Source organism: Ursus arctos, unplaced genomic scaffold (assembly GCF_023065955.2).
Source record: "Ursus arctos isolate Adak ecotype North America unplaced genomic scaffold, UrsArc2.0 scaffold_8, whole genome shotgun sequence".
Classification (NCBI taxonomy): Eukaryota; Metazoa; Chordata; class Mammalia; order Carnivora; family Ursidae; genus Ursus; species Ursus arctos.
Genome location: NW_026623100.1, coordinates 72,409,793 through 72,432,324, shown reverse-complemented (window position 1 = coordinate 72,432,324; position 22,532 = coordinate 72,409,793).

Here is a 22,532-nt window from a genome sequence, read left to right as displayed (position 1 = left end):
CTTTGTTTTAGAAAAGTGTCATGTTTGTAGAGCACTTACTATATATGAATTCCTAGGCAAGGGGAGTCCTAAATAAATGCAATCAGTCCTCCCCTCTCAAGGATCCCACCTATCCTAATTGAACAGATATATATACATACATATATATGTATGTATTTAAATCAGTGGTTATTCTTAAGTGTTATTTATTTTTTAAGGTAGGATTTTCATGTGGTTAATAGAAAAGGTGAACTAGTACAAAAAATAGAGAATGAATAAGTCAATCTCCTTTCTATTCTAATGACTGGACCACAATTCTTGCATCTAGAGGCAAGCACAGTGTTTAATTTCTTATAGATCCATCCAGAGGTGTTCTGTACCAATATATTAGTGTATCTTAGAAATTACTCCATATCAATAAATACGGTCTGTTTTACTCTTTAATGACTCCAGTGGGTCTGCATGTGTATCTTTGCACAAATGCCTAGTGGTATGTAATGGATGTTGAATGTCATGTTTGATTTTTCAGTGTTGAAGCATTTTCAATTCTCGAAGTCCATCTAAACTATGGAATGTCAAATTTGTGAACTAAATCATTTGAATGTCTCTTAAACACATTTGACTTTGGTGTAAGCTTCCTCTTAAGAATCCCCCAAATGTCCTTAAATAGCTTGGAATAATTATAAAAGACATAAACTTCCCTCTTTCCTGAAAGTTCTCCTGTTTTCCATATCAACACTGCCTCTTGGTTTATCTAGTTCTCGTTGGCTATAATTTTATTTTATTTTTTATTTATTTTAAAGATTTTATTTATTTATTTGTCAGAGAGAGAGGAGGGGGAATGGCAGGTGGAACAGGCTCCCTGCTGAGCAAGAAGCCCAATGAGGGACTGAATCCCAGGACCCTGGGATCATGACCTGAGCTGAAGGCAGACGCTTAATGACCTAGCCCCCAGGCATCCCTTGGCTATAATTTTTGACCTCATAGGCTTAAATATTCATGCTTCCTAAGTACTGGTATCCCAGTTCTATCTCTTCTCTTACTCTCCATAGAGTCTAGATATTTTCTACTCTTATGACTTTAACTGTATATGTGTTTCTGACTCAGATACAGATCTTTAGCTAAAACTTCTCTCCTAACCTATAAATCTGCTTATTTCACCAATTCCTGACATCACTGGGGATGAGAGTATGGTAATAGGATGGTAGAGGTTCTGAGATGCCTGACGCACTTAACCTTTGATGTAGTTCCAAGCCTTGCTGTAGCCGGTTCCTGGTTCCAAGTGAAGTCATTTGGACAGTGCACATTGATTGACGCCAGAGGTATTTATTGATGGTCAACGGAATATTATACACATCAAATGCCAAGGACTGTCAGAAAACACAAAGTGGTGTAAAATCCAATTTTTACTTGCAAGGAATTGACAATCTAGAGTAAGTTAGGGAAATGTGGCATATTTACACAGGAGGAATAAATTATATTGGCTAGCACAGAATTCATTGTTAAATGAATGGAACGGGCAATCGATACTATAGGAGTCCTTCAGAGGAGGGAGGGTTTTTGTTTTTTTTTTAGCAAACATGAGAGGTGACTGGGCTTTGAAGTATAGGCAGAAATTTGAGTGGCAGGATTGGAGCAGCATTATGAGCAGAGGACATTTCAGTAGATGAGGGAATAGCTTGAAGTAATGACATGCAATAAAGGATGAGATCTGGCATGCTTATGGAATAGTAAACAATCCATGTCAACTGTGGAGTCTTACTCAGAACTCTGGTCTCCAGGGAACAAATCACTATGTGGCCAAAGAAATGGCCAAGGATGGAGGAGAGGTGATGAGGAATCTGGAGCAGAAAGAGAGCTAAGGTATCTTAGGACAAAGGGCGAAGTAAATAGGACAAAATGCAGCAAAGAACCTGACCAGGATGCTAAAGGATTCTGACCATATAAGTGTAATAGTTTATTTGTGAGCTCATCAATTCACACAAAGTACAAGGTGCACCCAACCTGGTCGTAGAGGAGGAGAAAGACTGAATTTAAAATTGCTGGGCAGGAGGGAAAAGGAATATTTCCTGAGTACCTACTAGGTGCAAACTAGGTTTTTCACAAGCTCTTTAATCCTCTCAACGACTCTGTAAGGGCCGTATTGCAGTATTTTGAATACTCAGAAGCAAAAGTAATTCTTATTAAAACATTCCTCAAAAAACAAAAAACCACATTCCTCCAGGGATCTGCTTATCTTGATTTGTTCACTCTGGGCATCTAGAGATGTTCTTCACTTGGGATTTTGTGAGATGGAAACAAAATGAGTTGGGAGTGACTAATCTGGGTTCATTTTGCTCCATTTTGAATATAAGCATGAATATATGAACTCTGATGTCAATTTTCAGTCTCTCCTCCTGAAGGAGTTCTCTTCTTTCATTGTCCAGATTATAGCATTTTTTTAAAGCCTCCCATGTTGTTCCGGTTCCTTGCTGATTTGATTATGATGTCACTTGTAATACAGACTTTTATTGTAAGTTGCCACTTACGTACTTGCTCATCACTTCATTGACGACCTTGCTAGGGAGGTCTTGCTTTATTCCAAAATACTCTTTCAAAGATCTGCCTCTAAGTTACCAGAATCCCAGAAATGGTTTCTCCTTGTTGGCTTCAAACAAAGACCCTGTTCTGTCCTTAATACTCTGGGCTTTGAATGATCAGTCTTAAGGTTTGGGGTTTTCTTCCAGATTTCATAATCAGGGGGACCCTACTTGTGTGTGGGGGGGGACATGGGTCATGTTCTTGGACATGCCTATTTTCAAATTCTTTTCTGTTGCAGATTTTCTATGTGAACTTGGGGACATTTCCTGACTTTTTCGAGACTCATTTATTCAAATATTTATGTAACATCTATTATATGATAAGCACTATGCTGGGTCCTGGAGACACAGTGGTAGATGGTGTTCTATACGGTTGTTTTAATAAAGGTAAAGTGACTGCCACACATGATAGCCACTCCGTTAATGGTCTCTGTGTCAGCTACCATCATTTGGAAGGGAAACCAACTTTCAGATTTGGATTTAAGCGAAGTGTAGCCAAACACTGCCCTTTGGGTAAAAAAAATGTGGACACCATAACATTCTACTAGGGAGAAGTATGAGGGTGGGAGAGGTGTTTTCAGAAAAAGGGAGTTCTATCTCCAGGTTAGCATCATCAGAAAAGGGATCCTAAGGGGTATGTCCTAATTTCCGACAGACTTCTGAATGATTACCTGGAAACCATTTTGTGTTGATTCATTGGCCTTTTTGTCTCTGGACTAGCCGTGAGCATCTTGTCTTTCTGGACCTGTAGCAGCTGGAGGAAGAGCTGGTACAGGAAGCTTCCGGACATGGGTGCGGGTTGCCTGGTGGAGAATTCAGGGTCATAGTTCTTCCATTCTCCATCAAGAAAGATCAAATCTGGTTGGATGCTTCCCTTCATCAGCTCGCTCCCTGGCGCCCCTTAGTCATTTTAAGATGCCTTGTCTTCTGAAGGTGGACAGGCCGAACTAACTGCTGACTATTTCTGTTGCACTGGTAGCACTTTGGGCAAAACAGTATAAATAATACCACTGAAGGCAACCTCCTTTCGTCTGCAGATTAACCCGGCAATGTTTATCACCTCCTTAGCCAGGAAAAGCTTTTATCAGGCTCAGCTAACAGCTTGCGTCAGCCTCTTACAAGGACTTGCCACATTGCCTTTAATCTGACACGCTGCAGAGTCAGCCCCGGGAACAGTCCAAAAAAGTGGAATCCTTTCTGATGATTGCTGAATGCCTGACTTCTTTATCTCCAGGCCAGAGAAGTTCAATATATTGCCTGTTTGGCAACGGAGGGGAGGGTCATCAGCAATGTAGGCTGACCCTTATGCGAGCAGCCTGACTCTGAATATTTTGTGCTAATGTTTGGAAGAGTTCTTGTAAGCGCCAAAGCAGAAGTTCTTTAATAGAGCTTAAGTATCCGAGCTTCCTCAGCATTATTCTGTGCCAAGACCCGCAAAGGTAAATGTCCACCTCCCCAAATGGCAAAAACTGCCTGCCTCGCGAGAATTCTTTGGTCAGAGCCCTAGAGAACGAATTCTACCGTGTTTGCCTCATCATGACTTCACCTCTCCATCCACCACTCAACAGCTCTGAGGGAAGCTGGGGAGGGCTCTCCCCTTTGACTCTGGAAATGAGAATGAGTGATCTATTCAATGTCCATGGGAAGGTAGACTTCACACCCTTTCCCTTTTTGCTGTGTTTTGTTTTGTTTTCAAGTCATCCCGGCTGCCGCAAGTGCGCCAATGTAATCATTATGGCTAGAATCATTTGCATCTCTATTAAACCGAGAGTGTTCTCTCTGCGGACGCCAGATCCCAGAAGGCTTCTTTTACAGGTTGTCCAAACACAGGCATCTCCGGTGCAGGCCCTGTGAGGCCCCCACGACTTCACAGCTGGGATAGTTCTATGGGAGGTGTCAAAGGACTCGGTACCACCGGGTCTACATCCTGTGAGACAGACCAAAGGACCCTCTTTAGCCTCAGAGGCCATGGTTTGAGTAATTGTCCTAGTTCCGAAGAGACTGGCTGCTTCCCAGCCTCCAGCTTGTTTCTCCTTCGCAGGGTGAGAGAATGCTACTTCCTCCTTTCTGCACCCTCATCCACATGTTGGGGATGAATGGCCTCTCGAAAGACATATATTAATGCGCACAGTTAGCATTACTGATTTTGGTGTGCCAAATCCATCGATGAACCACAAATGATGTTTTTTAAGATGTGTTCCATTATAACCTGTATGACTTTTTGAGATGGTAATTATCTCTAGTTTATATATGAAGCTAAGAGAAGCTGAGGAACTTATCCAAGGTCAACCTCTAGTAACCAGCAGAACCAGGACTGGAGCCCAGAGCTAGTCTATCTCCAAAGAGTCTTCGGTAAGAATCAGGCTTCTATCTATTCCTCATTTATCAAAGGCTGTGGCACTTTTCAAGAAACCACCCATCAGTGAGATGCAATGACCTGTACTGATTCGATTTATAGAAAACTGGCCACTAAATCAGAGTAGTTCAGAGTCCCAGAAAAACAGTATTGTGAATATTCAAGAAACAATCACAAAGCTTACTTTAATTCTCAGAATTAAAAAAATAACTATCAAAGTCAACCCTTGGGGAGATTGGGGGATTTGGGTGTGTGAGGAAGGAGTAGGATGTGAGGGGCAGCAGGACACTGAATCTCCCAGAGCTTTGGTCCCCTTCCTTCAAAGCTCTAACCACCAGGGCCAAATGTCCTCAAGACGGGTCATCCTCGTTGGAGCCTACAGTGGGGCATTAGCTAAGAGTAGCTCCTTCCCAGCACATGTTTCTACTTTAATGACCTTTGCACAGCGCCTGCAATGGGCCAGGCCTTGTCATAATCAGAATATACATGTTTTACTACTTTTGAAAGCAACCGAAGGGGGCGCCTGGGTGGCACAGCGGTTGGGCGCCTGCCTTCGGCTCAGGGCATGATCCCGGCGTTCTGGGATCGAGCCCCACATCAGGCTCTTCTGCTATGGGCCTGCTTCTTCCTTTCCCGCTCCCCCTGCTTGTGTTCCCTCTCTCACTGGCTGTTTCTGTCTCTGTCAAATAAATAAATAAAATCTTTAAAAAAAAAAAAAGAAAGAAAGAAAGAAAGAAAGAAAGAAAGAAAGAAAGAAAGAAAGAAAGAAAGCAACCGAAGGAAGTAAAGCACCACGCCTGTGGTCACACAGGGCACACATCTCCTCCCAATTGTATTGCACCTCCAAGGCGCGGGTCCCGGCAGCTCTTGCACGAACTACCAAAAGCGCTTTCAAATTGATCGCCTTACTTCAAAGCGCTCGAGCCCTTCACAGCACATACGTCAGCCAGATAAATCTACTGAAATTGCAAATCACATCCTAACAGCCCCCCAACCCACACCCGTGTAAAACCTTCCCATCATGCTCTGCACAAATTCCAAAGCCCCTGACAGAGCCTATAAGGTCCACCATGGCTGACCCCCGCCTATCTCTGTAACCTTATCTCCAACCTCTTCCCCCTCATCGCTCACCTTGCCCCAGGGGTGCTGGCTTTCTTTCATTTCCTTAAACACATCAAACTCTGGCTCTTGAACTTGCTGTTCCCTCCGCCTGGACTTCTCGAAGATCTCTGGATAGTAAGCTCCTTATCACCCTTCAGCTAGTATTTTTGTGAGCTTCCTAGCTAAGTAGCCACGTCCACTGCTTGGACACACACTCCTTCATACTTGCCTCTTACTCTACATTATTTTCTTCACAGATCACTAGACTTTTTGTTCGTTTGGCTCTTACCCCAAGAATAACAACACAAGAGAAGAAACTTCATTTTGTTCTTTGTTATACTCCCAGAGCTTTCAACAGTGTCGAACATGTCGTGCACATTTAATACACCCTTGTGGAATGAATGAATGGATGAAGTTAACCTCTTAACCCAAATCTGCCTGAAGCCAAAGCCCATGCTTTGACCACCATTATGCTGCCATTTTTAATTGAATTCTCAGGATGGATTTAGAACTGGGCCAGGCATGTTGCAGCGGACACAGGAGTCATATCTGTGTACTCACTTTGAGGTGTTTCTGATTTAGTTGTAATATCAAACTCATGTGTTCTTGGGATAACAATACCACCGAGTGCTGGGTGAAGGGAGTGGTGTCTGAGGGCATCAGAATGCAGAAGAGAGTGGTCAGCAAAGACCCAGGCAGTCCTCAGAGGTTTTCTGGGGGTGAGTGATCGGTAGGAGGCTTGCATGGTAGATGCAGTTTAGAGAAGGGGAGAGGAAGACTATCGGGTCCTTGGATAAGACTAACATCGGTGAGTTTATCCAGGATAGAATCTAAACAATGACATGTGTTTTAGGTCATCCCAGACTTGGGACATTGGTTAGAGCCTTTCTAGAAAAAACCCACTCACCCATTGATACAAATACAACTTCATGAGAAAACAAGGCCAGCAAAGGAAGAGGAAAGGAGGAAAGGAAGTGACGCTCCATGTTTCTGACTTGGGGGAGAGGGACCTGGCCTACAGTGAGTGTCAGATAATTATTGGCTCTCTTATCCTTAAAGTTCCTTTTTGTGAAATCCACCTGGAATTCTATGCTTTCTTCAAAAGTAAGTTACCAACAGTGGGGACTCCTAAGAAGAGGCCATCTCTTTGGGACATGTGGTAGGGCAAATCTGCTCCATAACATCATATGCACCAGGGATGTGGCTGCACAGAGCCCAGGCCACTGGAGAGACCATCCAAGAGTTTGTCAGAGGGCCGTGGTTGACCCTCAGAAGAGATTCCCCCACCTCCAGTCATGGCTCCCAGTGAAGTGTAGAGCAAAGGGATCCTTGAGAACTAGGTCACCAACTAGTGAAGATGACTTACTATGCTCAGAATAAATATCCATCCATCCATCCATCCATCCATCCATCCATCCATCCATTCAACAAGCAGGTACTCTGTGCCAAGTATCATGTAAATTGCTGGGGCTATAGTAAGGGTGAGATAGATTTCTCAAGGAACTCATGGTCTATGCACAAAGAAACCCATATGCAATTGTGTCTTAACTTGCTACTCATGCTTCCAGGTCTGGGTGGAATGAAAACATTTATCCCATATCCAGATTTGGCCACAAAATCACACCAAACCAAACCAAAAACTCCATGAAGGGAAAGACTATGCTCAACCTTTTTTTCCTCTGGAGCTCTTCCCAGAAAGGTGAGAATGGAAGGTTTGGTCCCAACAGGGCCACAGGCAAGGGATTTGCATTTTAAAGTTTGACAGATATTTATAGGCCTTTTGATCTCCTTTTCCCCCTCTACCACCCACCCCCAACCTTGCCTACCTCCTCCTCCCCCACCCAATTCTCTGCATTGTACCAGGTATAAATCTAAGAAATGATGGCCCCAAGTCCGGAGGACTCTGGTGAGCTGGTGTGATGTGCTCATGGTCACCTACTTCCTATTTATTGAGTATCAATTATCTATCAAGTACTTTTCTTAATTCCTAACCCCCACCACCCCCCTGCAAGGTTCATTTATGATTTACCTTTTGCTGTCGTTGTTAAGGGAGGAGGAACATGAGGCTTGGAGAGGTTCAATAACCCACCTCGAGTCACTGGGAGGTAGTAGAGACAGAATTAAAACCCAGGTCTGTGTGTCCCAACCTATGACCTTTTCATTAAGCCAGGCGGACTCCAGCAGACAAGGCTGGTTCTTGCAGTCTGCTTAGCTAAGATCCTTCTCGGAAAAGATTATCCTGCATTCCAGTTTTGCTGGTGTTATTCTGGAAATAGCCCAATAAATGTCACAATTTGATTTACTCGGGACAAACCGGCAGCTGCCTTTTTCTTTGCAGCTCTAATCGGGTTTGGAGCTTTCCCTTTGCTCCAACTCCTCTTTCGCACAGATCCCTGCCGCGCAACAGCTGCAAGCCTCGGGTTAGCCCTGTCGTCTGCAGCCCCGTCGCATGTGCTGACCACAGCTTCTCTCTAGCCCCAAGAAGCCTATTGGAACCAATGCAGAATCTCAGGCCCTTACAGTTTTTGCAGCTGGATGGGATCCTACACACCAGCTGGGACCCAGAAGTTTCGAGAATGGCTTGTGCGGAGTAGTGGGCATGAGATTTATTAGAATGCTACATATTTGCTCTATTAAAAGTGGACAGATGGCAGCTACGCTTGTGGCGAATGTAGAGCAATGTATAATCACTGACAAATCACTGACTTGTACACCTGGAACTAATGTGACGTTGTGTGTCAACCATACTCAAAAAAAAAAAAAAAAAAGTAAAAGGAGAGGGAAACAAATCACATTCACACCTTGTATTTAATCTTTCCTACCTCCGGGTGAGGTATAATTATTATCCTCGTGTTACAGATGAGTCCTGGCTTAGAGAAATAACTGCCTTAAGGTTCTTAACCAGTCCCTGGTGGGGCCAGGATCTGAGCTCGGGCACTGCAGGTAACACAGACCTTTCCTTTCCGACAGCAGGCGGAGGGGAGTGGAGAAGAGCATAAATAATAGCCCCGTTGGGGTGACTGCTAGGAAATTTCCTCCTGAGCTGAAGAGCAAAGAAGTCAACAGAACGAAATGATGAATGCCATCATTTCGAGGTCAAGTCTGTAACCTAAAATCATCAGGCGCTCACCCACAACCTCGGTAGGATTTTGACCAAGAGGGCCCCCTCACTGAAAAACAAAGACAGTGGGCTCTCCCCAGATTTTCTGAGGCTGTCTGTTCCAGGTCAGATATTCTGTGAATTCCCTTCCTCCTTGGAAACATCCATCCCCCACCCCCAGAGAGGGGGCCTTAGAAGTGCCAAATTGGGAGCCATAAGAAAGTTGTTGCTGGTGCTGGGTCTTCCTGTTGAGGTTGAGAGATCACGTTCAAAGCTCAAGCCGCAGCTTCCCCACCTCCACTCCCCATCCCATCTCTAGTCCGGAGAGGGAATGCCTCTTCCCTTCCCCCACTGTAGTTCCTTGTCAAAGCCTTCTGATCCTGCTGAGCTGGGGGGGGGGGGCGCAGACTGGGAGTCCTAGGCATCCTTTCTGCGCTTTTCAGATAGAACCCAACCTCACAGCAGAGGCTCTTGGTAAGTTCCTGTCCGGGAAGACTGGCTACAGATGCAGAAATCTCCGCTCCCGAGAACCCAGGGTAGATTCTGGTGCGGATTGGACTGCTCCTAAGAAAGCTCTTTTCTTAATGGTTCCCCATCAACCGCGTAGCTGTGGGCCCCAGTGTTCAGAACAGCAGGGGTAGGAGATGACGCTGGTCCAACAGCTTCAGATCTTACCCAGCAGGTCCTGGCCCAACCCCAAGTGCTCTTAAGGTATAGCTTGCAACCTGTTTCTGCCGAAACCTTTTTTCTTGACCATAGTTTTCCTCAGAAATGAGCTATACCCACACGTAACTATCAGGAGACACTGTGGCATTTCGCTGTGCCTTGAGGGTCACCTTTGACCTTGACTCCTAAGGAAACTTTTCTGCATCTTGACATCACCCATTCTGGGGTAAATAATTGACCTGCTCATGACAGGGTTACTAAAAAATCCCAACTTGGCACCGTTTTGCTAGCTTGCCAATGACATTTTCTCTATGTAGAAAGTACTCATAATTGCTATCCATCCATCCGGTAACTCTCAGCCCTTTTTGTTTTATACAAAACTTCTAACACTTTGTGAAATGTATAGATCTCCTTACCAGTATAATCTACACAGACACATACATGATCACTGTCGTGTGCTGTACTTGACACCCCGAAGCCTAGTCCTCTATCACACTGTGGACGTCTGTTCTAGTCTTGGGAAATGTGTGTTGCAAGTTGAATGCATTAGCCAATCTGGAAGCGAGTTCGTGAGAGCAAAGCTAGTTGGGTAGCCCCACGAAGGAGGAAGTTGCTCTCCCAGCCCAGTAAGAATGGCGTTGAGTGATTGCGCACAGCTCAAAGAAAGCCCCCAGTGCTACACTCCGGCAGAAATGGGAGAGGGTGGGGCAAAGGCGACTGATAAGCATCGACGAGGGAAACACTGTGGGACTTCATACACTGAATCAGGTTCCAGGTAAGGAACCCTTGCCAAGGTTGGCATCTGGGGGCCACAGATCCACTCACCACCCCTTGTGTCGGCCTGCTTAGCACTCACTATACGTGCAACAGAGGCTGGTAGTCAGAGTAGACCAGAAAGAACACTGAGGATTTGGATAGGCAGTGGGGTGGCACCACTCACCCTAGGCAAAAAACCTACACTAGCAAGAAATAGCAATGGGAGGAGCAACCAGTCTTCCCCGGAGAGTGAGAAAGGCAAGTCCAGACTGGAGGAAAGGGAAATGTGGTGAGGGAAGAGGAAGCTTAGGGACAAGTAAGATAGGTAATAAAGATATCAAAAGAGAACACAGAGTGAGGGCTCATCTGCAGGCACAGTCCCTTCAGCATCAAAAAAGACACTAAGGTCCATAATATGGCAACAGCTGGTATTATAGGGAAGGCATGGGAGGGGAGGGAAGCAAGCCATTTATCCCCAGTCCCACTGTCTGTTCCATAGGCACTCTTAGGGCTCCCCAGCTCTACCAAGAACATTCTTCTTCAGGGCTTATCACAAATGCTGATAATTAAAAAGCAGCCCTCAAACACTCTGCTTTCCATTTCCAAGACTGTTCAGGAAAGGCTAGTTTAAGGCACTTACCTTCTCTCTGTTGGCTCCCTCCCTTGTACTCGCCAAAGCTGGTCTTCCTATAAGGACTCAGGACATTACACCTTTAGAACGTTTTGAGCCTCGAGAAGGGAGAATAGCCTGCCCTACACATAAGCACAATTATTTTCACAGGATTCTATTTCCTGCTCTCTTTGAGTCCATCTCCTGGTAACAGCCGTGGGGCTCCCTAAAGCCAGCAACAGCTGCGATCATGATCGTGAGCCCACCAGCTAAGTCTGTGCATCTCAGCCCTGAGAGGCAGCTGTTCTTCAAAGCCTCGGGGCTTGGCCTCCCTCTCCACCACCCCGGTCTGGACAACAAAGAAAGTGATTCATTAACCCTCCACGTTGGAAATTTTCATGGGGGGGATCCCCTGTTCCTTTTACCCATGGTACAGTCTTTGAATTCTGCCATCTCTGCGTAGTTTTGCCATAGGCGAGCAAGAAAGCCTCCCTCAACTTCAGTTTCCTCAACTCTCTGATGGAGGTGATAACATTATCTTCTTCCTGTGGTTGTGGTGAAGAGACATAATAGATACGGAAATCTTTGATGTGCTATAAGGCGATATTCTTGTATTTGTCATGATCAAGGTCCTTCTTGCTGAGGTTGACAAGTAAGTCACTGAGCAATACAGGGCAGGACAACAGCCTTCTGAACTTGGCTGTCCATGTAAATGTCACTGATGAGTGGCTGGGGCACAGAAGGCTTCTGGAGGAGACACTCGGCTAGGACAGAGAGGGATTGGTAGAATCGGAGAGGTTAAGGGAGGGTGAGGGACACAGCCCAGGCAAAGGCCAAGAAAAGAAATTGTGGTTTAGGGACAGTGTAGAGAATGTGCTTGAGGACCGGGGGCAGGGGAGGGGGTGTGTGGAAAGGGGACGTAAAGTTCAAAGGGTCAGATAAGCCAGAATATGGATAACCTTAAATGTCAAGCAGAGAAGTTATCAGGAGAGGTTTTAATAGCATGAAAAAATCAAGGAGCTATGAAGGTCTAGAAGTCATCCAGTCCTGTTCCCCGTGTCCTGAGGTTCATGTGTGTTTAACAATCTAGACAAAGACACCTGTGCTGGACATGCCTTTGGCTTCCTGGTGCCAGACTCAGTAGCTCTTGAACGCCTGGAGATCTTTTATCTGTCCAAATCAGAGGTTTCCTACTTCCCTGCTTATTAAAAAAAGAGATTACCTGGCCCTAGCCTAGACTTTTCGAATCAGAATCTCCAAGAGAGGGGCCTGGGAATCTTTCTTTTGAAAATAATTCTTCCTCTTCCCCTAGGTGATCTTGTTGTGATGCAAATGTGGGAATGCATGCATGTGAACTATATGACATGCATGCTAAACACGGAGTTCCAATGAGGACTCAGCAACCCTTACTGTGTCCTACTTGCCACCACCCATTATCTTTATAAGAATGCTTGCCCTCAATCCCCGCCCTCCCTCCCTCCCTTCCTCCCTCCCTCCTTCCCTCCTACTTACCTCCCTCCCTCCCTCTTTCTTTCCAGCCTTCCAACCTTCTTTGTCTTTTCTTCATTTTTAAGTAAATATACTACCCCGATGCTTTGATTCAACTTGAGGGCAACTGTGTGGTTCCTGAGTCTTTTCCCTTCACACGTGGACCTACCCAGGCTATCCTCCTTGCCTGGTCACTGCTTTGAAAATTCTGATTTTTTAAAGTCATAGCTTCTTAAAATTTAGAAAATACTGACAACTATAAGGAATAATAGCGGCTACCAAGGATGGCGTGCTCACTCTATCCAAGGCCAGGTACTATGCCATCTCTCTACATATATGAGTCTTCATAACAATTGTGTGCAGTGAGTACTCTCATTATCCCCAAATTACAAACAGAGACACTGAGAGATTCAGTTACCTGCTTACGATTGCATAGTTATAAAAGGAGAAGGGTCAAGATTTGAATCTAGGAACACTGGGCGACAGTCTTTGCTTCAAACCGTGACACTAAACTACCCCTGGAGAAGAAAAGTAAGACGAATGAAGAAAAATTACCCTCAATTCCTATTACCAGAAACAACCGCTCATTAACGCTTAGTCATTTTTCTATGAAAAAAAATGTCATTGGATCAAAGTATTAATTTTATATATCCTGCTTAAAAACTTTCCCGTTAGATTATATTTCCTCTTACGTGTTCCTCACAAATACGATTTTCATCACCGATGTAGTATTCCATCGTATGGAGAGGACATAATTTATGTATCCCTCCTTTGTGGTTAGATACCACAGTTGTTTCTAATTTTTCACTATCCTAATATTATGTTAATATTCTTGTTTATAAATATTTGACTGCAAACTTGTTTCATTCTATAGGATAAGTTCATGTGCCAAAGGTACTCTTAAATCTAAAATGCACTCTGGCTATCTTAAAATATTACAACAAGTTAGCCAGTTTACTCCTCCACAAGAGACGCGTGGGCAAGACCACTTCCTTACCCTTTTGCCAACTTTGCCAATTCAGGAGGTGAAAAATGGCCTTTCCCTGTTGTTTCCATTTCCATGTCTTTGATCACCGTGGAGGTGATCTTTTCTTCTGTATTTACCAGCCCCTTGTACCTCTTCTGTGAACTGTTTATTCGTCCCCTCGTTCATTTCCCCAATGGCAAGCCTGTGTTGTTCTTATCTGTATGAGTTCTTCAGAACAATACCCTTTGGACCCTCTTATTTAGGAGAAATATTTTCCCTACTTTGTTCTTTGCCTCCTTTCTGCTTTTTAGGTGTCAATCAACTTGCAAATAAAAAAATCTGAATTAAAAATGGCCCAAAGTAAAGGCCAATGTTTCTAAAAATAGGCAGGGGCGTTATACAGATACCCTCCTACAAACACTTTTAGTATTCATTTTAACACCAGCAGTTTTGGCATCTTGATTTCTGGCATTGGAGAGGACTAAAGAAGTAATTTCACACGTTTTTGCTCTTCGGGCTGGTAAGAACAGAGGCAAATCCTTAGAGAACAACCTCAGTGCAAATTGCTTTCAACTTTTTTGACATGGGTATTAAAACGCCACCCCAAATACCACTGGTAATAAAGAATCCAGCTTAAAAGGGGAGTAGGTGTAAATGTAACACATGAGATTTTTTTTTTTTTTTTTTTTTTTTTTTTTGCATCTTGCTAGCCAGTTGCTGAAGAATCAGTGGAGAAGCACTCGAAGCTGCTTCCCCTCCCTGGTCTGTAAAAAAAACCCCAGCTATTTGGGGCAAAATGTTGACACGAGATTATTGAACCAGAGGAACTGCTCAGATTTCTATGCACTAAGATTAGCCAACGCGTTCTGCCCACTGCTCTCAAGGGAGAATTAGCTTCACTTCCTCTATTCTATGATTCTATGATTCTTCACGCATATGTTGCAACCCCCTCTCTCCAACCCTCCTGTGTACCACCTAATGCCTGTTTTGTGCAGACAGGCTGCATTTTCTTTTTCCCCAAATGAACCTATGTAGTTATATTTTCAAAAGAGAAAGAGGCGTAGAGACCCCGCAGGGACATGGCTGGTCGGGAATGGAGTCTTTCTGAGGGAAGGCCACACTAGCTTGGCTTCCATCTACATTCATTTTGCAAAGAAAATTCACACAGCGCTTGGCTGGGGAGTGGGTTGATGAGTTAGGATCTTGAGCTCAGGTCGTCCGAGTGCTGGAGGAGAAAGGAAGCCCTACTACTGCGTGGGAGGGAGGATGCTGTCCTTCTTCATGACACAGCTTAGCAACGGGGTGGAAATAAACCTAATTTGGGGTCAGGGAATCCTCCTCATTAATGGCTTAAGAAGTACACGATGGTTTTGTCTTTCTGTTCTCAAGGATTTCTGTAGTTTGGCATGTCTGTCTTCTGTCTCTCATCTCTCCCATGAAATAAGCCAAATTATTTTAGTCCTGTTTTTTTACCTGCTCTTCTGTCCTGGTCAAATACTCAGCCGGTGAGAATCATCTATTCGTTCATTGCGTGATGTTTTACTATTTGTTTTTAAGAGGATTAAGACCAAAATACTAATGTTTTGGCTTTATAATGAGCCTCAGACTCAAATTAGGAGAGCCAAAAATATTTATTACTTCCCTGCATAGTGGTGAACGGGATGGCAGTGACATGAAAGTAATCCTCCAAGTACCTCACCCTGGCTTTGCTAAAACTCTCACACGCTTGACAACACAGGCGCTCTCTCCTTAACTGTGTAGGAAATTGCTACTTTTATTTCTCTTTACTAGCTCAAGGACATAAGAAGATATCACATAGCACTTAGGTGTTTTCTTTTAACACACACGGATACACACACACACACACAGACAAACACACACACAAACACACAGAGACAGACAGACACACATCCCATATTCCCTTGTCCCACAAGCATTATCTGGATTTTTTTGTTGTTGTCGTTGTCCTGTGTTAGTTGGGGGCCAAGATTGTGTGAAGAGGTGAAAAGGTCCAGGTTTTCCATTTAGTCCTGAGTGTTTTCAAATGCTGACTCCATCCCTTGCCCACTAGGAAGGCCAGGGCCAGTCTGGCTGGTGGGGTTCCGGGCGGCTGTGGCTGGGCCAAGGGACTGAGGGAGATCCAGAGGTCAGGGAGGTGTGTGGAGCCCAGAGCAGGCAGGAACCCCAAAGGCTAAGGGCAGCTCTCAGAACAAGGGCCTCTCAGTGTCCCGTGCTGAGGGCAGAGCCGGGGGCAGGGAAGCAGACAGTGGCTACGTGGGCACAGCTGACTCGGGGCGGGCGGGCCGCAGACTTGTCCGGTGAAGGTGTGGCCTTGCAAAGAGAAGTGGCTTCTGTTGACCTTGGGCCAGGTCCTTCGCGTCTGAATTTGGCTTCCTCTCTTGTAAGCCGAGGATGATGCTTAGCTCACTGGACTGGAGAGGATTACTTGAGATGGTGTGTGCGAGGCTCTCCTCTGGGGCCCAGCACAGGCTCAGGGCTGTAAGTCCACAAGAAAGGAAAGTGTTCTCAGCGCTATTATTGACATTAATACTGCAAAGTGTTTTATTTACAAAATCATAAGACATTCTCTCTGAATTTTCAACAATAGGAAAATATGCTTAAATATCAACCTTACCTGTTGTTTGAGAAAGAAAACGGCACAGACTTAGGACAGGGAAAGTACTAGAAAGTGGTAGGGGGAGACAGATGTCTTCTATTCTAGAACCGAGAGCCCAAAGTTGTACAAGGGCTGCAGTCCTCACGACATGCGACAAAAGCTCCTTCCGAAACCCTCCCTCCCCCATGTCCTCCCTCATGATGTAAAATCACCCCCTAGAGCCTGGGGCTCTGGACTCAGACCGCCTGAGCCTAGGTCAAGTCTTCTCCACATTTTCATCTCATGGGTTTGGGTAACTTCAACTTCTCTAAGCCCCAATTATTTCTTACGTAAAATAGAACAAAAATAGTACTTCCTTTAAAGGATTTTTGTAAGATGTAAATGAAATCAATCATCCAAAGCAGTTAGTACTAAATCCATTTATTATTGCTATCATCCTTGGGTATGGCCAAGAAAGGGGGTACCTCTCTGTGGGTGCTTAATTTAGGAATGAAGACAGAAAGTGTAAACTTACTACATCTTTTCAGCCCCTGCAATGCTGGTACACTAAGCCCATCTCAAGGGCCCTGTATACATTGGCCACGTGACTGAGTGCCTCCAATCAGTCTCCCCATATTTCCTGAGTTGTAGTTCAAGCTTGAGTTGTGGCTTCAAGAGCACTACAGGGACCGTCATGCCGATGCCTCCAACCGTTCTCAGTTGTTTTAGCCAATGGATAAAAGCCTGGACCTCAGGCAGCCTATGTAGGTTCGAATCCTGGGGCTACCAGTCATCATGTGTGGGGTCTTGGGCAAGGGACTGAACCCCTCTGTGCCTCACTTTGTTATTAGTAAAACAGGATCAGGGATGGTACTAGCACCTACTTTGTAGGGTTGCTGCGAAGACTGATGGGAGTTCATCTGAGTTAAGCATGTAGAATAAAATCTGGTGCAGCTCTGGCCTCTAGGCATGTTCTCCCAAGCAGCTGGCCAGGGGGCTTCAGGGCTGTGCTGGCCCAATCCGCCTCTGCTTCCACCTAATCCTGATGACCAGAAGCTCCTTGTCACCTGCTGGGTAAAGTCCAAGTGCCTCATCCCTCTGGACATGACTTTCCTCTCCAACCTCAGCCTCTGCTGGACCCGCTGCGGACGAGGAGCTGCTAGTGGTTTCCTGCAAATTCACGCTATCTCGAACCTTCTAGCAATACCTAGAAGGAGCTCCCTAACCTTTCACCTTGTTAAAACGGCTCTGCTTTTAAAGGAGCATACTCTTAGGACCCCACAGGAGGGTTACTTGGAAAGCAAGACTGTAGAAGTCATGTCTTTCAGAAAGTCCTCCAGATTCTTTCCTGTGCCCCTTATCGGTGTGTAAATATTTCTAAGATTTGACTCAGGTGTAGTCTGCCTCTAGTGGCTCTCCTCTTGACACGGATATCACTTTTTTTTTTTTTTTTAAGATTTTATGTATTTATTCGACAGAGATAGAGACAGCCAGTGAGAGAGAGAACACAAGCAGGGGGAGTGGGAGAGGAAGAAGCAGGCTCATAGGGGAAGAGCCTGATGTGGGGCTCGATCCCATAACGCCGGGATCACGCCCTGAGCCAAAGGCAGACGCTTAACCGCTGTGCCACCCAGGCGCCCCACGAATATCACTTTCTATCCATCCACCAGTGTTTGGACAGCCACCGAAGCACTAAAGTGCTAATATTATCATGGGGACACGTTACAGAGGACTCCCAGGGTTGTCACATACAACCATGCGTGTGCCCTATGGTTGTTTGTCACAGCACATAGACATTGTTTTGTCAGTAGTTTCACTTCTCCATCTCCGCCCTCAGTACTTCAAGCAACATGAAGACAAACCCTTCTTAATTTAACTTTCTGCTCTCGGCACCGCCACAGTGCTTGGCACTCAACATGTATCAAATAAAAACCAACAGGCTAACTGATGGTCAGCTTCTTAGCTCTGCACACCACGCGAAGACCCAGCAAAATAATCATCATACCTTCAAGGAACTGGCAACATAATTGGGAAAGCAAGTCAGACTACTGTGGAGAGATACCCAGAACATCGGGCAGTATATGCTAGTGTCAAAGGAATGGGGTCAAAGCTACGTACTGTCCATAAGAGAAAGGAGAAGTTCTGAGGGCTAGGCAGGCAGGGAAGGCTTCTTGGAGGAGGTGGGATTCGAACCAAGCCCCGCATCTTGCAGAAGTCCTCAGTGATTACATTGCACGGGTGACATAGCTTCTGGGGTTCAGGGTATACAGTGGAAGGAGCCTGGCCGTGGCATTCATGCAGACCTAGGTAGTGCCTGTCCTGCCTTTCTATCCTCTTGCTGTGTCTGCTGGGTCCCTTTCTGAACACAGGTCCCCTCCTCTTTAGAGTGTGGATTATAACCTCTACCGTACAGAGTTGTATGAAAATTAAGATGACCTAATAAATCTAAAAGAGGTTTAATTCTCAGTACATGGTGGGAATTTAGCAGAGTAGCTCTCATTTTAATTAGACTCCAGGATTAGTTTAAAAAAATTTTTTTTCAAGAGAGGGAGGGCAGGGCAGAGGGAGAGGATTTTTTTTGTTTTGTTTTAAGAATTATTTTATTTTATTTTATTTTATTTTATTTTATTTTATTTAAGATTTTATTTATTTATTCACAGAGATAGACAGCCAGCGAGAGAGGGAACACAAGCAGGGGGAGTGGGAGAGGAAGAAGCAGGCTCATAGCGGAAGAGCCTGACGTGGGGCTCGATCCCATAACGCCGGGATCACACCCTGAGCTGAAGGCAAACGCTTAACCGCTGTGCCACCCAGGCGCCCCGAGAAGAATTATTTATTTTAGAGAGAGAGGTAGCAGGAGCAGGAGGGGGAGAAGGAGAGAGAATTTCAAGCAGATTCCCTGCTGAGCGTGGAGCCTGATGCAGGACTTGATCCCAGGACCCTGAGATCACGACCTGAGCCCAAACCAAGAGTCGGAAGCTTAATCAACTGCACCAGCCTGGTGCCCAGGGAGAGAGAGAATTTTAAGCAGACTGAATATGGAGCCCCACACAGGGCTCCATCTCACAATCCCGAGATCACGACCTGACCTGAAATCAAGAGTAGGACGCTTAACTGACTGAGCCACCCAGGCACCTTTCCAGGATTAGTTTTTTTAGTTCCTGATCTATTGAAGGATTTTCTGCAGCATCATGAGAAGTCGAAATCCACTGGAGCCCTCCCTCTGCTTCGAGCAAATGGCCCGCGCAAACTGCCTCACGCGGTTGGTTCCGAGATCCGGGAGGTCACAGAGGGAATAGACCTTCCATCTTGAGGCTTCTCAAAGGTCTGGCGATGGCACTATTTCTCCGCAGACAGGCTTTGAAAGAGCCAGCTTCCATGCTGACTTACTTGGTATTATGTCACGTGGCAAAATTGCTGGGTTTGGAGCAGACGATTTCACTGGTGACAGTACTTACTCTTGCTGACCTTGAAAACATCTCAACATAGTCCTATAGCCCTTTCCATTTCCCAAAGGCAAGCTTCAGTTTTAAGTCTTTCTAGCGTCTTAGCAACATGGGAAATAGGGTGACCCTAACTTTCCCATGAGGAAACCGAGCTACATAAAGGTTGAATGACTCACTCGATACAAAGCAGGGTCAGAACCAGGACTAGGATTGGGGTGCCGTGGGTCACAGTTCCAAACTGCTGAGCCTAAGTTCAAAGTTCTCTTGGGCAGTGGTTACCAAGGGTAGGTCGGTGGTGGGAGTGATCACCCTGGTGAGGAATGCCCGCTCTATTTGTGTCACTGTTTAGAGTGGGCTCTGCGGAGTGACGGTAAAACACAGACCAGCTGTCGGCCAGCTTTGGCACTGTCCTTACATAATCTATAGGCAATGCCTCGGGGACTGATGGCTCCCACCGCCAGCCCTGCACAACTATTGCTCTTTGTAAAGCACTTGGTCTAAATTGGTTTTGTTTAAAAAAAAAAGAAAGAAAGAAAAGGAAAAAAAAGGTTTCATTTGAAGGAGGGAATTATGATTTCTAAGTAGAGGTGACTTGAAGCTGAAAAATATGGGAGAGATGTATGTCGCCACATGTATTGTGGCTCTAACTTCTCTTAAGGAATCAAGAATTCACTGAACGTGGTTTCGTACTTAAGGCGACATCAGTGGCCATACTTGTAGCTTACCATGTACAGACCTGGTGAACATGTGTTCTCTATGAGGGGAGTATTAGTATTTCAACTGTACAGACAAAACTGAAGCTGAGAGAGATTCGTGAACAGGTCCAAGGTCCAATTACTCCGTAGCAATTAAGATTAGTCTGACTCCAGTGGACACACTTTTGCCACAACTGTCACTTTCTATTTGTCCAACAATGTCTGGACAGTCACTAAAGTACGAAAAATGCTAATGTTGCAGAGGAGACTACCACGGAGGGTCCCCCCCGGGGCCACCATTTGTGGAGCTTGAGCCCTGCGCCAAGAGCCTGGTCCAGGAGGTCAGTGGGGGCCGAAAGAAGGCCAAGCTAGGCATTTTTCTAATTTGCACAGACATGCCTTATGGGCTGGCAGTGAACTGGGACCACAGGTGCGTATAGGTTCAGGCATCGGAGCAGCCTGTTGCCCTCCATTTCCTGTTGACTCTTTGAGCAGTATTTGTCGAGTTCTCATAAGTGGCTCTGCCTCGTTTCCTGGCCAGTCCCAGAATGTACCAGCTTCTCTGCGATCTCCGCTATAGGTTATAAAATGCCCAGTCGTCCATCCCCTGACATTATTGTTACCAGGGATATGACTGGCATCCCCTCAGACGTGAAATTAGACACTAGGTGAAAATTTAGATACTAGGCCACTCACGAATCCGTGTGGCAAATCCTGGGTCCTCCTCACTGGGGAGAGCTGCAATGGGAAGCCTGCATGGGGACTGGGATTGGAGAGGCCATCTGTATCTCCATGTTACTTTTTGGAAAATAGGACCAGGAGGTTTTGCAAGCCCCCTTGGGAACATACCTCAGGGTTGGGGACTTCTTTTCAGTGTGTTACAATTGTCGTCACAATAGATTATCAGTATTTGTTGAGGGACATTTAAATGCATATTAAGATATTTATCCTAATATCCTAGTCATGTGGGGACTGTGTAGTCTGACCGATATGGAAGTCTGTGTATCACTTGAATCTGTACTAGTTTTTAGGGAAGAAAAATGACAGATCTGGGAGTTGGACAACTTTGCTTTCTATTCGCATCTCGGCCACAGCCTTTTGGTGTGACATTGAACAAGTCATCGGCATCTCTAGGATGCAGATAAAAGGATAGACTCAGTTGTCTCTAGGTCCCTCATGCTGGGATGGTGGGTGATCTTTTAATCAAGCGCCTTCACATAGGAACACATTTCATCACATTCTAGAGCTGGAAGGGAGGTTCAACGATCCTTTGGTCCATACACCTTATTTTAGAAATGCACTTCATAAAGAAGACAAGGCAGATATTATCATCCTCCTTTTACTAGGGCCCTGAGAGGCTGAACCATGTGCTCTAAAGAAGGTGAACTCTGGCTCATCTTTCCACTAGGCCCCACTCTCCACTAGGTTTTTCAGGGTCCAGTCTAGCATTGCCCAATTGTCTGTGTTATTTTCAATGGACATAGAGAAACTCCTAGCTAGTATGTGCCCAAACGTAGTCTTCAAGTGCGAATGGTGGTATACAGTCCTGGACCTCCACTTTCCACACACTGAGCGTATGATACTTCACGGGCACTAGCAGGAGAAATGCACGTTTGGTTCTAGTTGATTTCTTACCAGAGAGCGTCCATTGAGAAACATGGAAGCCAGGCAGTTTTCCTTGCTTTAAGAACAGGTTTTCAGGGAGGGGCACTCCTGGCGGGTGGGAGCAGGGGTGGAGAAATCAGAGCAGAGTAAGTCTTTCTGATACCGCTGAGTATGACCACGGAGGACATTAACAGACACTTGCTTAAAAGACACTTACTAAGTGTCTATAATGCACCAAGCATTTGACAGATACCATCTCTTTTAGGAAGTGAAATTTCTAAAAATAGAAGTTTAAGAAATAAGCAATTTTAGAAAGAAGCTATAGAAAGGGAAAATAAAAGAACTCGAGTCTGAGAGCAGACGTAGTGTTACATAGGAAACCGTGCCGTTTAGACTATGAGGACTAAAAGCTTACTATGACAGTGGCCATCACAGCTACCTCGGGTCTACTGAGACCCTCCTTCCACTTTGAATCACATTCAGGTCACCTGTCTCTAGTACAACCAACTAAAATAGAGAGAAGTGATTTTAAAAAAAGTGGGCTTTGGGGTCTTACTAGGAATCTCGGCTCTACTACTTCCTGCCAGG